The following is a 16,688-nucleotide window of genomic DNA, read 5'->3' on the forward strand; positions in this document are numbered from 1 at the left end:
GATAGGTTTTAGGTTTTAGCTCAGATGTCACTTCCTCATCAATTTCCATTGTTTTCAAGCCCCATTTTTCTTCCTCATTTTTGAGTTAAGTTCCCCTTTATATTTTCACTGTCCCTGTAATTCGCCTAACATAAAACTCCTCACACTGGATTATAATTGACCATTTATTTGCTTATCATAGCAACTTGACTGGGGGCCAAAGCCAATTTTACCTAGCGCTTTGACTATATATAGGACTTGGCATAGTGAATAACACACGGAAGACAAACAGAAAATAATGACTGACAGTAGTTGATATTAATAGAAAGCCATTTATATGTCAGATATTGTTATAAGGGGCTTAAAAACACTAAATTACTCAATCTGCAGAACTCTGAAAGTAGTTATTATATTTCTCCCCATTTTAGAGATGAATAAACTGGAACTTCATGACCTATCTAAAGCCTTGCTATTTGTAAGAGGGAAAGCTGGGAGTCAGACTCAAAAGTTCTGTTTCTAGACCTGTGCTCACAACCATTATGTTGTACCCTCTCAGATCAAGGAAACCAAGAGCTGACTATCTAGCACATACCATGTTATATTGGTATCATTTCTTTATATATTATCTCCAGCCGTAGAAACTCCTTAGGAGCAAAACATCTATTCATGCGTCTGGTGCCATTGTGGCACAATGTCCAGCTCATGGTTTGAGTTCTTGAACTGGAAAGGTAGAGCAATCCTGTAAACTTTATCTAGAGAGATTTGATGTAGAAAAGTGCATTAAATTCATGTGATCTGTATGGGGTCACTTCTGTAGGCATAGTTCTTAAGAATAATTAAGATATTAAATAAGACTAACATCTCTGAAGAAGGAATTTTGGAAAAACTTAGAAGCTCACTTTAGAAAATCAGAACAAGATACTTGTTCAAAGAAAGGACAGGTAGTATAGTACATATCCTTTTGAAAAAAGAAAATTTAGGAAATAAACTTTGGATGATCTTAACTATTCAAGAGAGTCCTAATGTTAGTAACTGACTCTCTCTTAGGATTAGACATAAAGAAGAGTTTAGGAATAGGAATCAAGCACAGATATGTTTACTATGAAATTGCAGCATGTCTTTTAATGAATATAAGAATGTATTTCTATTGTGTGCACCTATTATTTTTTAAACAAAGAAAATAAACTAGTTGTGAGAAGATTTCAAAATGCTGGAAAAACCAAAGTAAAACCTTTTTCCCCCCTTTTTACTGTCTACTAAAGAAGTGTATATAATGCATAAATTCTGGGGTAATTGTGTATTGTGTTTTTCCTGCTGGCATTCAGGATTCTGGGCAGAGATTGAGAAGTGTCCAGTACAGGGTCATCTCAATGAGGAGTGTGTCAGCGTATTTATTGATACATCTCTAGTGCCTACAATAGTAGAAGGCATTTATTCCATATAAGATGAATATGTGTAGAATTAATTAATGAGGGACATCTGGGTGGCTCAGTCAGTTAAATGGCCAACTCTTGATTTCCGCTTGGGTCATGTTCCCAGTGTCCTGGGAGCCCCGTGTCAAGCCCTGCATCAGGGGGGAGTCTGCTAGCGAGTCTCACTCTCCCTCTTCCTCTCCCCCCTGCTTGTGCACTCTCTCTAAAATAAATCTTTAAAAAAGAATTAATAACTAAATTCATATGTAAAATATGAATGTGTCGATCCCCTAAGAGCTTTTACTTCAATAGCAAGCATTCGGTGCAATACATTGGAGTACTTGCTATATGTAATAGAATAAAAGAGAAATCAAATCTGTCTATGAGGTAATGAAAGCCATTATTGAGGAAATGGACTTTGAAAAATAAATAAAACAAAATATTAGAGAAAATTCCACACCAGAAAATTTTGATGTTATCAGTTGACTTGGCATAGACTTATTAAATGATTATATTATCTTCTTTAATAGCCTTGACCCTTAACCAAAAGAAAAATGAAATAATAAATAGCAAGTTATGTTGCCTACTCATAGGGAATTAATGTGTATTTAAGGTAAGGAAACAGACGTTATAATAAATATAACAGCTCTTATTTTTCTAAGTAGGTGTCTTCCGTTTCAAAAAAGTTGTTTTGGAAATGAAAAATAGAAGTATATATAGGATATATATAAAATATATATATATATATAGTTCTAAAAATAGAACTATATACCGTAACTTAGTTTTCATTAATATATTGTTAAGGATCCATTAATTTTTCATCCAGAAACAGTGGAACATAACTTTGAAGATATGCACAAATGGCAAATCATGCAGTCATTAGAATCCATGGCAACTAAAGATTGAAAAAATAGTTTGGGTTAAATAAAATTCTGTTTGTAATTAAAAAGTAATGAAATTAGAATGTTTGTGTCTTATAAAGTGCCTTACTGTAATTTCTAAAAGAGGTTTCAAAAATGTTTACAATAATATTGTCAGAGTTTAAACATGACAACAGTTAATCAGATGTAAGCATTAGCATATATTTCTATTAAGTATAAATAAATAAAATAGAGTGAGTTGTTTGTACTTTAGTATCTTATGTAATGACCATGGTTTAATGGAAAGAAAACTCAACTTGGAAGCCAGAGATCTGGATTCCAGTCCCATTTTTAGTTTTGACAAACTCCTTGGGTGATTTTTGGAACAATCACTTCATCTCCATCTCTTTGGGCTTCAGTGACCTTGGCTGTAAAAAAAAAAAAAAAAAAAAAAAAAAGGGCAGTTGAACCAGGGATCGATCCCTGAGTGATATCTTGTAGCAATGTGCTGTGATCTTCTGGTTACAGCCATCATTCCCAAGAGAGAAATGAATGTAATGACATAAAAAAAAAAAAAAAAAACTAAAAATATATATAGTTACTTAGAATAGGAAAAAAAAAAAAAAGCCTCATAAAGGTGTCTTGAAATGATAATTTTTGAACCCTTTGTTGTAAACTGATCTCTCCTTTGTATCAAATTGGCAAATTGGAGAAAGAAAGTCAGACTGGGGAAAAAGAGAAGATCATTTCTGCACTTTACTCCAGACCAACTGAGTAAGAATTTGTAGGTGATGGAGCTGAGATGCCAGTATATTTTGAAAGCTTACCCACACTTGAATTCATTGTGTGGACAAGTAGAAGAACCGCTGCAAGGATGGACAGATGGTGGGAAGTTTGAGGATTGGGATGCTTACATAATCCTGAAATCCTTCTCCCCAAAATACCTATTAATTACAAAAGAAATAACGTAATTTTATAGCGGAGAAGCCTGGAATCAAAGCTAATATCACCAGTAAAGGGGCAAATCAAATTCATGTGCCATTTGGTAGGATGCAATGGAGAAAACACAACATTATCTCTGTGGTATTTCTCCCAAAGTTGCATGTCTTTAATCTTATCAAAAAAATATATCAGACAGGCCCAAGATAAGGGAAATTCTACAAAATAACTAGTTTATAATCTCCAAAAATATCAAGGTCATGAAAGCCACAAAAAAGGCTTAAGATGATTGAGGGAGACTAAAAAAACCTGAAAACCCAATGCAAAATGTATTTCTAGACTCGAAGGCTTTATAATAAAGGATATTATTGGGAAAATGGAAAAAGTTGAGTGGAGTCTAAGGTTAGATGTGGCAATGCATCAGTGCTGATTTTTTTTTTTTTTTTTTTGATTCTTGTGTTAAGGGTTTTTTTGAGAAGATCCTCATTAGAAAATGAACACTAAAATATCTGCGGGCATCATGTTGGCAACTAACTCTCAAATGCTTTTTAAAAAATCAACTTTTCTTTAACTCTACGTGGGATTTTTATTACCTTCAGTGTCTTTCAGTACAAAATTAATAATAATAATAATGATAATAATGACAGCATCCATAGTAACAAAAATGCCAACTATTAAAAGCTTTTGAACTGATCAAGAATGGTGGGTAGAATTTAAATCCTTCGATGTCCATCCCATCTAATTTGCCTCTGTGTCCTATCCTTCTTTCTCTGCCCCCTGACATTTTTGATATAGAGTAGAAGATCTCTTATAGTTATATACCTTATTTATCATTTTTTGGCTTTTCTTTGCAGGCATATACAGACAAATTTCTAGTTAATTGACTTACTAAACTATATTAAATGAGGGATTTATGTCTGAACATACAAGGTTTTTAAACATAAAGGTAGAGAGACATAGGTTTATGAGAATGAAAAGGGTGTTGGCTAAGGCTTCGGAACAGATAGGCTAGAATATACACCTTCCAGCTGGTATTTATGGATTGTCTGAGACCTGAGAAGCTGTTTAAGTGAGGCCATTTGTAACGAAAGCCATGTGAAATGAGGACAAAAGTGGGATGTTGTAAGATAATGATCAGGGCTCTGGATAAAATGTGTCAGGACGGCCACTGCTCTACATTTTTAAAATGACTTGTGGGAAAATAATGTCTCAAACAGGAAATCCATGTAGCTGGAAACACTCAGTGGTTTATCTTACAGTGAATGGATTGAGGTCTTGAGGACAGAGAGAAAATTTTAAACTCCAGATTTGCCAAATTGCTTCCATTATCATCATCTCAGTGTCTTTATCTGTAAAATGGATATAACTTATGCATGGTTTTGAAGTTAAATGATTTGGAGTGTGGAATGCTCTGCTTGGAGTTTCTAGTCAGATGTGCTCAAAATATGGTAATTCTCTCTACTACGTCTCATATTTCTATTGTGCTTTCTTGTTATCAGTGTTTGTGTTTGATATTCACAATACCCTTGTGAGTAGAAACCTAATCTTTTCCAGATGAAAAAGCTAGACTAGATACAGTTGCATGATATTTCTGTATGAGGACAATAAAGGTAATACCAGGTAATACATATTTTTGAACATGTATGCATCAGGCACAACACTAATCCTTTTATATAACACAGTCCTATTTATTATATGTTATTATTGTCCCCATATAAACATGTGATCTAATTAAGGCTTAAAAGAAAGTTTAAGCAACTTTCCTAAGATTGTATTTCCAGTGTGTGGTAGACCAAGATAAAACTACATCTATCTGATACCCATAATTCAAGGAATTCTTATATTGCAGTGGCCATAGTGTGGAAAAATGGGCGTGTTTTGCTATTACTCTTCGTAGCAACAGTCCCTATTTTGCAGTATTTAATAGTTTTAGAAAAATGTTCATATATTTTCTCATGTATTGTATTCTTCGAACCTTGTGAGGGAGATGTGACTTAGTTTATTTTATTTTTGTTTTTGAGATAAATTGAGACTCTGATAAATTAAGTCACTTGCCAAAGATTGTAGATTAGCTGAGAGACAGTTCAAGGTTTCTGATTCTAAATGTAGGGCTCTTTCCCAAGCTCTGTTCCCTCTGCATTTTGGTTATGAATGCCTTTCTTACTAAGACCTCATATGCTGGATCTTGGAAAGTAGTAGCAAAGCATCTGGCTTTTTTCCTAGGATAGAAGCTGTGAGCATTTCAGTTCACTTTTGTGGCTGATAATTTTGATTTATATGACCATTCAGAGGTTTTGTAAAGAAGTAGTTTTCTTTCATTTTCTTTTTGTTGTTGTTGTTCTTGTTCTTATTCATCTTTTATTTTATTTTTTTTATTATGTTCAGTTAGCCAACATACAGTACATCATTAGTTTTTGACCTAGTGCTCAACGACTCATTAGTTGCATATAACACCCAGTGCTCATCACAACACCTACCACATCATTAAATTAAGCATCTTAAACTTTAAACTTCATATACCATCATGAGATAGTACATCTGGGTTTTGTTTTGTTTTAATGTTTTGGGACCACTGACACTTAGAGAATGAGGAAAGATTTGGACCCTCTTCTTGAAAAATATGTATGTGTTCAAAAAGGATTACTTACTTTCCATCGAGCCCATACTTGGATCTCAAATTAAGAAGCACTTTCCTTTCACATTCCTACCACCATCACTGCTACTGTTAACATTTATGTCTCAGACATTGTTCTAAATGCTTTATACTTGTTATCTCATTTTACCCTAATGACAGTCATATGATCTATTTACAATTACATTCCAATTTTCTATGAAGGAAATCAAGTTGTAGATTGTATTCTAATGAATATTTTCTAAAATTATCATATCTGAGTTCTGTTTATAATCGACCTTCATTTCTTTGTGTATATTCTTCTAAATAGTTCATTAAAGTGTTGACTCCAACTGGTCTGGAAATGATCCTCTGGGAGCTCCATTTTGTGTATTTCTGTACTCTCAAGGAGAAAATAATTTCCTTTATTGCAAACTTGATTTTTGACCACAAATCTGGTTTCACTGATGGTATACTGTTTTCTGGAATAAGTCCCATGTGAATAGACTAAATATCTTTGTTCTATTTTTTGCCATTTTGTGTTAAGAAACCATCTATTTTTAGAGAAGTTAAATCTTCTAGGCTATAGAGACTGAGATACTATGAAAAATGGTGCTAAATATAATCAAGTCAAGTTATGAATCATTAATATCCCAAATTGCATGTGCTGCTGAATTTAGTACTATAATACAATTCAATATTGATGATGAGAAAAATCCTTATGCTTTTATCTTTATGAAATCCTTTGTCACTGCTAAATGGTCATTGCAAATGTTCCTGAAGACAGCCTGATGACTTATCTGTTCATAGGTGTCTTACTGTTAAACAATTCCTTTCAAAGAATATGAATTCCTGTGAAACTAACATAAAATTGAAGACATTGTACACTCCAGGGGTACCTTTGTATGACAGTCAAATTATAGTTGTCTCCATTTGTTCTTATATGATCTTTCATGATCCAGAGGAGGGAATCATAATGATAGTGAGTTAGGTAGAATATAAATGGGGATAAGGCTTAACTCACTCTTGATACTGATGACACAGCCTAGTAATATAGTTAGAACATTTCTGGACATAACCCATGCCTTAAATCTCTGTATTGATTACTCACTCTAAGATCATGGCATCTGGGTCCTGTCGTATTTTGTCACAAAGAAAGGAGAAAAATGATTCACTGTTCCTCTTTAATAATACCAGTAATAAAGATGACAGATGTTTCTTAATTTCATGTAACAACACCTTGAATATGTGTGTGGAGGGGGGAAAGGAGTGATTTTTTTTCTCTCTGATTATATTTAAATAGCAAAGTCTAAGACCCATGGATCCGTATATGTTAGCTTAATTTTAAAAAATTAATACCCTTCATTTTTTTCTCCTCAACCTTTCTTTCTTATAATGTGTACACTTCCCACCTTTATGCTTAAAACAGAGTAAGGTTTACTCCAGTTCAGGACAAATGTCAGTATGCTCTGAAACAGAAGCACAACAGAAAGGGGCATAGCCTCATATAGGAAAGGCTTGAAAGAGACACAGTGGTTCTCTGATATCAAATCATCTTTTACTCAGAGCTTTGTTCAAATTATAAAGGTCTATAAGAATTGGGGAAAAATTACACAAGAGTAGGAAGTTATCTTACCATTTTTTTTTTTAAAGATTTTATTTATTTATTCGACAGAGATAGAGACAGCCAGCGAGAGAGGGAACACAAGCAGGGGGAGTGGGAGAGGAAGAAGCAGGCTCCCAGCGGAGGAGCCTGATGCGGGGCTCGATCCCATAACGCCAGGATCACGCCCTGAGCTGAAGGCAGGCGCTTAACCGCTGTGCCACCCAGGCGCCCCAATCTTACCAATTACCTAAGTCCACAGTCCTCTTTTACAGATGAGAAAGTCCTCGATGAATTGCTTTAGTCACTAATTTTTAGTCCTACATGATGATAGAACCAACTGTGAACCTTGTAAAAATGACCTACACTAAGGCCTCTCCCTTAAATATTCTGTCTCTGGACTCTCTCTACTCCTGAGAAATTTATTCAGAATATTTGGAGATGAGTTTTAGAGTTGTATTTTTTTTAAAGATCCACAGGTGATTCAAATGTATGAAGTTAAGACCATTAGGTTGATTCTTCCAAGTCTACAAATGTATTAAATAAATGACAAATAAATGACAACAGAGTAATATATATCCAAGGACCAGATCAAGTATCATTTCGAGTTATCAGCGTCATTCTATCTACTAACAGCCACAAATTGCCTCACCAAAATGGTAGGTTACCGCTAACCAAAAGGTTCAGTATTTCTGCAGGTTGATAATAAATACAATTATACAGGTTATCTATTGCAAATTTTGTCATTGGATTTAATATGCCATTGTGTGTTCCTAACTCCTATGAGAACAGTGTAGTATGTAGTAAAGTAATGACTTTGTTTTGGGAAGGGTTCTTGAATGGGGCAGATGTGGTCTGTAAAAAGAATTCAAAGAAAAATGAAGCAGTAGCAGATGGAATTCTACTTCACCGTGTGCTAGATTATATTCAGTAAAATCCTTCTGCTCAATTCATTTAGATTTTCTTAAACTATAACACATACTCTTTGAAATGCTTTTCAAATTCTCCAGAGAAAAAATTAATTCCCAAGGGCAAATAAACAATTGAAACAAAATTATTAAATGAACTTGAGGTCAAGAGTATCTTAACGGCAAATGCCATATGCAAGGTTAACTGGCACATAGATGTTCTAGACCTGGGGCCCAGCTGCTAAACTTAATAAACTCTTGAATAAAGCTAGGCTACCCAGAGGGGCTCCATCCATAGTGAAATTGTAGGCTAAGGGTGAATAAAAGGAACAGCCAAGGAAAGCTTTCTGCCTCTACAATGTCTCAGAGTTACAAATCATGTAATGACAACAGCGGTAGTAATAACATCTCCTCTAAGACTTCGCAGCACATAAAGCAAGTATTAGCAGAGTATAAGTAAACCCAAATACGTCTTCACAAGGAATGTACGTAGGGCTAAAATGTCCATTTAAAACATCTAGAATATTGTCAGTTATATTTAAAAGTACAAATATATGCTATGAGTACTCAAAAATATTAAATGTAAAAAGAAGAAAATACCCATACCAGAAAAACACTGACTAAAATACAGTAAAGTTGTAGTGAATATATTAATATCAAAGTTGCATTTAAGACAAAAATCATTAGCAGAGACAATCTTTATTTAATATGGTAATATTCAGTTCCTTGGATGATGTGATGATTCTAAACATATATGAATCAATAAGATAGCTTTATAAGTTATAAAGCAGAATGGCCATTAGAGTTTGAGATACAACGCATGGATCTAAGTATCTGACAGATCAGTCAGAAAAAAAATCAGTAAAGATGTTAAACTATTTTATTTTATTGTTATTTTTATTTATTTATTTATTTGAGAGGAAGTGTGTGAGCTGGGGGAAGGGCAGAGAAAGAGGGAGAGAGAGAATCTTAAGCAGGCTCCACACTCAGCACGGAGCCTGCCATGGGGCTCAATCTAATGACCCTGATATTATAACCTGAGCTGAAATCAAGAGTCGGTCGGATGCTTAACCTACTGAGCTACCCAGGTGCCCCAAGATGTACACTATTTTAAAAACACAGTTAACAAGGTCAATTCAATAAGCAAGTGTTGACCTCTTGACCAACAGTTAGAGAATATACACTGATTTCTGCTACACAATAAAACTGATAACCTGTCAACCATAGTCTCTTCCTCTTAAGCTTCAAATCAATAACAGAAATGTATTTTTGTTTATAAATACACACTTCTAAATAACTCACTGGCCAGAGAAGAAATAAGAATGAAATTTTAAAAATATTTAAACTGAAACATATTAAAAAAAATGTTAATATTCATATAATGTAGCTATGAAAATAGCCCAAGCGAAAGGTACATTTAAATTCTTATATTAAAAAGATTAACTAAAATTAGTCAAGCATGCAACTTAAAAAATAGAAAAGGAAAATAAACCCAAGCAAAGAAATAATAGACAAAAAAAGAAATTGATCAAAAAGAAAAGGAAAACAAACACTGATAAATTAAAAAATCTAATGAAATAGATTCTGAAGCTATAGGTCAAGAAAATAACTAAAACCAGCAATATCATAAATGAAAAGAAAGCTGTAACTACCAATGCCACAAGATAGTTAAAATATAAAAGGAGAATGAATATTCCGAAAAGAATTGTATGACAATATATTTAAACATGCAAATATGTAGATACAATTACCAAAACACTGACTAAAAAAACTATGGTGAATTGAGATAGCCATGAAAAAAACTGAGTTAGAATTCTTCCCAAAGGAAAAAAAAAAAAAAAAAAAAAAGAGGCCCATTTGATTTTAGAAGTAAGTTTTATCAAAACTTATTAGAACAAATTTCTTTAATCTTACATAGGTATTCAGAACTTCGGTAATAATTGAATTCTTCCTAACAATTTTAGCATAATAGTAACGTGAAAGGCATGACAGTGTTTGAAAAGAAAATTATGGTGAGACAGCCTAAATATAATCAAACATTTCTCTATATTGAGCAAAAATTTTGTCCAGCTCACATTTTACTCGTGAGGCTGTACAGCAGGAGAGGGTGATATCATGGTCTCTCTAAGCCAGTTCTCTCATTTGGTATCACGGCACTGCCCCTTTCTAGGGGCAAATTCTTGAACAAGTTATTTTTCTTTCTGTATCTCATGACAGAAACTTTCAGAATTGTTGTGAATGTAAAAAAAAAAAAAAAAAAAAAAAACCCACTTAGGATGTTACCTGTCACAGTGTACACACTTGATAAATGTGACCTGTGATTATTTTACCATCTCAAGCTGCATGCAGGCATGAACCCATGCAAATTCTATGAAATAGTCCTTTTATGATTTAAAATCATTTAGCTTGCCACAGGCACCCCTCCCCCACCTTCATTCTCACCCCATTCACTGTAAATCTTCTATTTTTTAAGCTTAAACCCTAGTATATTTGTCAGGTCTTCATATAACCTTATATAAATCCAGTATTCTTAGGATTGCCTTCCTTGGGGTATATCCTAGATCAAGCATTTTGAAGATTTATGTTATTTATTTTAGAGAGAGAGAGAGCACATACAGACATACACACAGACATGCACACGCATACAAGTATGCGCGGGGTGGGGGGGTGTTGGTGGTGCAGAGGGAGAGAGAACCTGCCCTTAGGTGGTAGTAGCCACTGTGCGGCCGGATCTCACAATCCTGAGATCATGACCTGAGCCAAAGCCAAGAGTCAGATGCTCAGCCCACTGGGCAACCCAGGCGCCGCATAGGTCAAGTATTTTGAATCCAGGACTTATTCATGGGATTCAGGTAGTCTTTCCAGATGCCTAAAACTATCTTCATATTCTTATGTGCAAATGTGCATATGCTTTCTTTCTGGAGCGACAACCAATAGTTTTCATCACATTTATCAGGATGTCTCTGACATGCAAAGTCTAGAATTGCTCCCAGAAAGAAGCACAGTCTTCACATACCCTGTATCTAAATTGGCTTCAGTAAATCCTTTAAGGATCCCTTCTTCAGTGATGATTGTTGACCATACTTTTGGGAGCCTGTCTTTAGAGAAGCATCCTTTTCTGTCTTTCTGTGTTAGCCAAGCCTTGTTCCCTCCCCAGAATGGAAAATATAATTATTTTCCTGCCTTCTTTTTCATGAAAAATTATAACCCACTGTATTGTGAGATGCTCTCTCTGAAGATAAAACTATTCTTTTCAGACAGCACAATGGTTTCTAAGGCAACCCGAGTAACTACTAAGACAAAGTTGTCCTTTCTCACCAGGGGAGAAAGTTTCTAAGAAGTTGCTATCATTACACCTAGAGAAAGTGGAATGTAAAATAATGTCACATTGCTCTGTGTATCTCTCTGTGTTGGCTGTCTCACACGGAGCATTTGCAAAAATAAAAAAGCTGTTGCCAACTGCAAAGAACTTTAATGATCCATGTAAAGACAGAAAATATTGCCACATCTTTGCCTTTCGAATGATAATAACTCTGTGAACAGTGTAATCCTTAAGATGGAAGGATGTTCCTATGCAAAGTAAGATGAGGTGTAGTTTGAGTGCTACTGAGCTGGACTATTTGAGGGGAGGGGGCAGACAAACAATAGCAACAAAAAATGTAAAGAATAAACAAAATCTTCTAAGCCTCACATCTGCACCTTCCATATTTGGGGCTTCATTCTTTGACTTATTTCACTTCCGTTTTGAAATGCAGTGTTCTTGGGAGGTATGACGCATCATGGCCGAGTTCAGTCACAGTTCTGTAGCTTGTTATTAGTCTACTGAGGTATTTTGTTTCTCCCTCCACTCTCAGCTCATAAGTTGGCCAGGAATACAGTTAATACAAATGAGCCCCAGGTGTCCTGGTGCTGTACTGTGCAGACACCTTGTTATCACCCCACACTTAGTACTAATTTCTTTGCTTCTACTGTTGTCTCACTGCTTCCTTCTTTCCAGCTAATTATCTTCAGAAGAACATAGCACAGTTGATCAATATCGATACACACCATTATAATTCAAATAAAACAAAGTTCACGAAGGCCTAAATTAATACTGGAAGAGGAGGAAATTAAGTTAAACAGAATGAATTATTCTTTGTCCTAAATCAGTTTCTGTCTATGAATGCACTTTATTGTAGAGGTTTCCACATTTGATTGCACATTATTACTTTTCTTGGGTGCCTTGTCTCCCCTACTCATATCATTTAGCCCCTGCTTCTCACCCCTTCAGCTGACATAGTGCTTTGGTGCAGAGTAGGCATTTAAAAAATTTGTAAGTGGAACAATGGGTGGGCTTTAATTGGAAAAATTGGGAAAGAAGGTCACTTGAGGTTAAAGATATAAGGATTAAAAGAAAACATTAATTACATTCTACAAGTAAGTGATTTTGAAAAAAATAAACTTAGAGTGGTTTTTAATGATTCTCCATGTTCAGAGATTTGTGTAGTCACAGGCAGACAGTTGTTAAATATACCACGTTTGTGACAGATGTAAATGAAACTTGAGGGACTTCCCACAGTGGGCATATGGGAAGTTTGTATTCTGACTTATTATGATGGTTCATTGTTATTCATGAAATTCAAAGTTGGCATTCTTTTTACACTGGAAAGAATTACCCCAATCCTCCTGGCTAGATCATATAAAAAATTATGTCAAATGGATCATAAATGTGTATGTAAGAGCTAAAACTAAAAAAAGTCAAAGAAAACATGAGTGAATATTTGTGACCATGATTTAGACAGTGGTTTCTTAGATATAGACCAGAAGCATAAGGGGAAAAAAGAAAAGTAGATGAATTGGACTTCCTTGAAATTGAAAAATTTTTGCTTCAAATGACAAAACAGAGAAAGTGAGAAAACAACCTGCAGAATAGGAAGACTATTTCAACTCATATAAAGGACTTGTTTCCAGAATATATAAAGAACTTTTTTGCCTCAATAATGAAAATATAAATAACTCAGTTAAAAATAAGCAAAAGATATTCATTTCCTCAAGGAAAGTAAGCAAATTACCAATAAACACATTTAAAATTTGCATTAAGGAAATGCAAATCAAAACCATATGGAGGAGGAGAATGATGTCATCCTCATGGGGGAATAAGTTTTCTACCATCTTCAAAAAGAACACAGATTTAGACAATTACCCATGGACAAGAGATCCTTGTGGAAGTTCAGGAGTCCATCAAAGTTCTAGGACACTATTGAAGAAACAACATCAGAGGTTGAATACGTTAAAGAGGGTAAAAGGAACAGTATCCCTTTATCGGCATCACCCTTCTGCCAAGCTGCTTAGCTCAGTGCCAAGAGGGATCTTCCCAGGCCATGATTTCTCCCACGTCGGAAAGTGAAAGCATGGGAGTGAGTGCTAGGCTTCCCCACCTGTGCAAGGCACTGCTGAAAAGGCTTGCTTTTTTCTAGCCCCGCTCATTATACTGAGGTACGCTGTGTGACAGGGGTAGGAAACAGATAGGAGAGGGGATGGTAGAGCTCCATAGGGTGTCAGAGGACTCAGATCTGACTAGCTGCACTACGGACTCATCAGGGGAATGGGAGTCACTGGGGACAAGCCACTGGGAATGCCTCACAAAGAGTCAGCCTGACTCCCAGTCAGGCCTGGGAAAAACCACAAGGTTGAGCATTTACGTTGACCTCAAGAAAGCAAAAGGGAGGCTGCCAGTACTTGGCCAGGCCCTCCAGGATCAAGAGAAGACATACAAACTTAAGAATTCTGACACAAGAGGGAACAGGAAGTGTGGGACATATTCGTAGAAAAATCTGACAGAGTTTCAGAATCCCTAGCACTTTGACAGAAGGTATAAACTCAGTCAGTATATAACAGAGGAAATGACTGCTTCTTGAAGTGTGAAGACAGCAATGAAAAAATTTAAGGAACACAACAATAAATATATTAGGAAAATACTCCTGAAGGGAGAAATAGACAACAGTACAATATTAGTAAGGAACTTTAATACCCCACTTTCAACAAAGGCTAGATTATCCAGACAGAAAATCAATAAGGGAACATTGGACTTGAATTATACTTTAGACCAAATGGACCTAACAGACATTTACAGAACATTCCATCCAACAGCCACGGAATACACAAGTGCACACAGAACTTTCTCTAGGATAGCTCGTATATTAGCTCACAGACAAGTCTTGGCATGTTTAAGAAAGTTGAAATCACATCAAGAATATTTTGTGACCACAATGGCGTGTAACCAGAGATCTGTAACAGGAGAAAAACTGAAAATTTCACAAATATGTGGAAATTAAACAACACACTCTGGAACAACCAATGGATCAAAAAAGAAATCAAAAGGAATTTTCTTAAAAAAAATCTTAAACAAAAACGGAAATAAAATATGCCAAAACTAATGGGATGTCACTTATTTGAGGAACCTGAAAAAGCTATACTTATCATAGAATGGTGGTTGACAGGGACTGGGGGGAGAGGAAAATGAGATGCTGGTCAAAGGATACAGACTTCCAGTTATAAGGTGAATAAATTCTGGGGATCTAATATAGAGCATGGCGACTCATAGGTAAGCATACTATACTCTATACATGAAAGTTGCTTAGAGAGATCTTAAATGCTCTCACCAAACACACGCACACACAAGGCAATTACGTGAGGCAATGGAGGTGTTAACTTATTGTGGTAATCATTTAACAATGTATACCTTTATCAAATCACCTTAAACTTACACAACATTATTTATGAATTATATCTCAGTGAAGCTGGAGAAATATTGAGAGACCACTCAGAATCATAATTATGGCTAAAATTTTAAAAAATAATACTAACTGTATATGTATTAGGCAGGTTCTCCAGAGAAACAGAACTAAGAATATATATAAAAAAAATTTTTTTAAAGAATATATAAAATGACATAAACCAACTCCTGTTTCTCTATCTACCTACCTACCTATCTAGAAATATATAGATATCTATGTAGATATTTATTATAAGAGTGGGCTCATGTGATTTTGGAAGCCTTGAAGTCCCAGGGTATGTAGTCTGCAAGCTGGAGAACCAGGAAAGACCATGGTATGATTGAGTTCAAGTCCCATGGTGTAAATGGTGTAAATCTGAGCCCAAGGGCCTGAGAATTAGGGGTGAGACTAGGTGTAGGAGCAATGGCATGTATCCCACAAATCCCATTCTGAACCTGAACGCCTGAGAAGCAGGAACACCAAGGTCAGAAGGCAGTAGAAGATGGATGTCTGAGCTCAAGCAGGGAAGGTGAATTCCCTCTTCCTCATCCTTTTCTATTCAGGCCTTCAGCAGACTGGATGATGTCCACCCACACTGTTGAGGTCAATCTTCTTTACCTAGTCTACTGATACAGATGCTAATCTCTTCTAGAGACACGCACACACAAAAATAATGTTTTATTATCGGGCTGGGACCCCTTAGCTCAGTCAGGTCGACACATAAAATTATCATGTGTGCAAGGATGCAGGGGAATGGCTAAGTGGGAAGGTAAAATTGTATAGCTGATTTGGAAAACAGTTTGGTCATTCCTTAAAATGTTAAACATAGAATGACCATATGGTCCAACAATTGCATTCCTAAATATATACCCAAGAGAAATAAAAACCCATATCTATATCAAAACTTGTACACGAATTATGAATATTCATAGTGTCATTTTCCATAATAGCTTGAAAGTGGAAACAAACCAAATGCCCATCAGCCAAATGAATAGGTAAACAGAATGTGGCATATCTATAGAATATTATTTGACAATAGAAAGGAATGAAATTCGATATATACTAAAACATGGATGAACACTGAAAATATGATGCCAAATGAAAGAAGCCATTTACAAAAGATCACATTTTCCTTTCATATGAAATCTCCAGAATAGGCCAGTCCATACAGACAGAAAGTAGACTAGAAATTTCCAGGGACTGGAGAACAAAAAGGAATTGGAAAGTGACTGCTAATGAGTACAGGAATTTTTTGAGGGGTGATAAAATATTCTAGAATTTGATGATGGTAAGATTTAGTCAACTCTGTTAATATACTAAAAATCACGAATTGTGCCCTTTAAATGCTTGAACTTTATGGTATATAAATTTTATCTCAAAGTATTTAAAAAATATGTTCATTCCTCATTCAACCCTAGGAAGTAGGCATTACTAGTCTCCTTTACACATAAGTAGATGAGGACTCTTGAAAGTTACTTATCCACAATGCCAGAAACTGAGTTTCAGAGTGATGATGCATCTAAGTTGTCTAAGACTATTTTAAGACAATTGAGCAATGGTTGTCATTATTAATAGAATTAATTTCTGAATGAAAAAAATGAGGGGCCCCTGGGTGGCTCAG

At 35.3% G+C, this 16,688-nt stretch overlaps 1 protein-coding gene across 1 annotated transcript in view; it reads left to right on the forward strand.

Moving 5' to 3' along the window:
* Positions 1 to 16,688, forward strand: part of LUZP2 (leucine zipper protein 2) — a 459,433-nt gene that overhangs the window by 286,770 nt on the left and 155,975 nt on the right. The window lies entirely within an intron of this gene.

The sequence above is a fragment of the Ursus arctos genome, unplaced genomic scaffold (assembly GCF_023065955.2).
Source record: "Ursus arctos isolate Adak ecotype North America unplaced genomic scaffold, UrsArc2.0 scaffold_23, whole genome shotgun sequence".
NCBI classification, from domain to species: Eukaryota; Metazoa; Chordata; class Mammalia; order Carnivora; family Ursidae; genus Ursus; species Ursus arctos.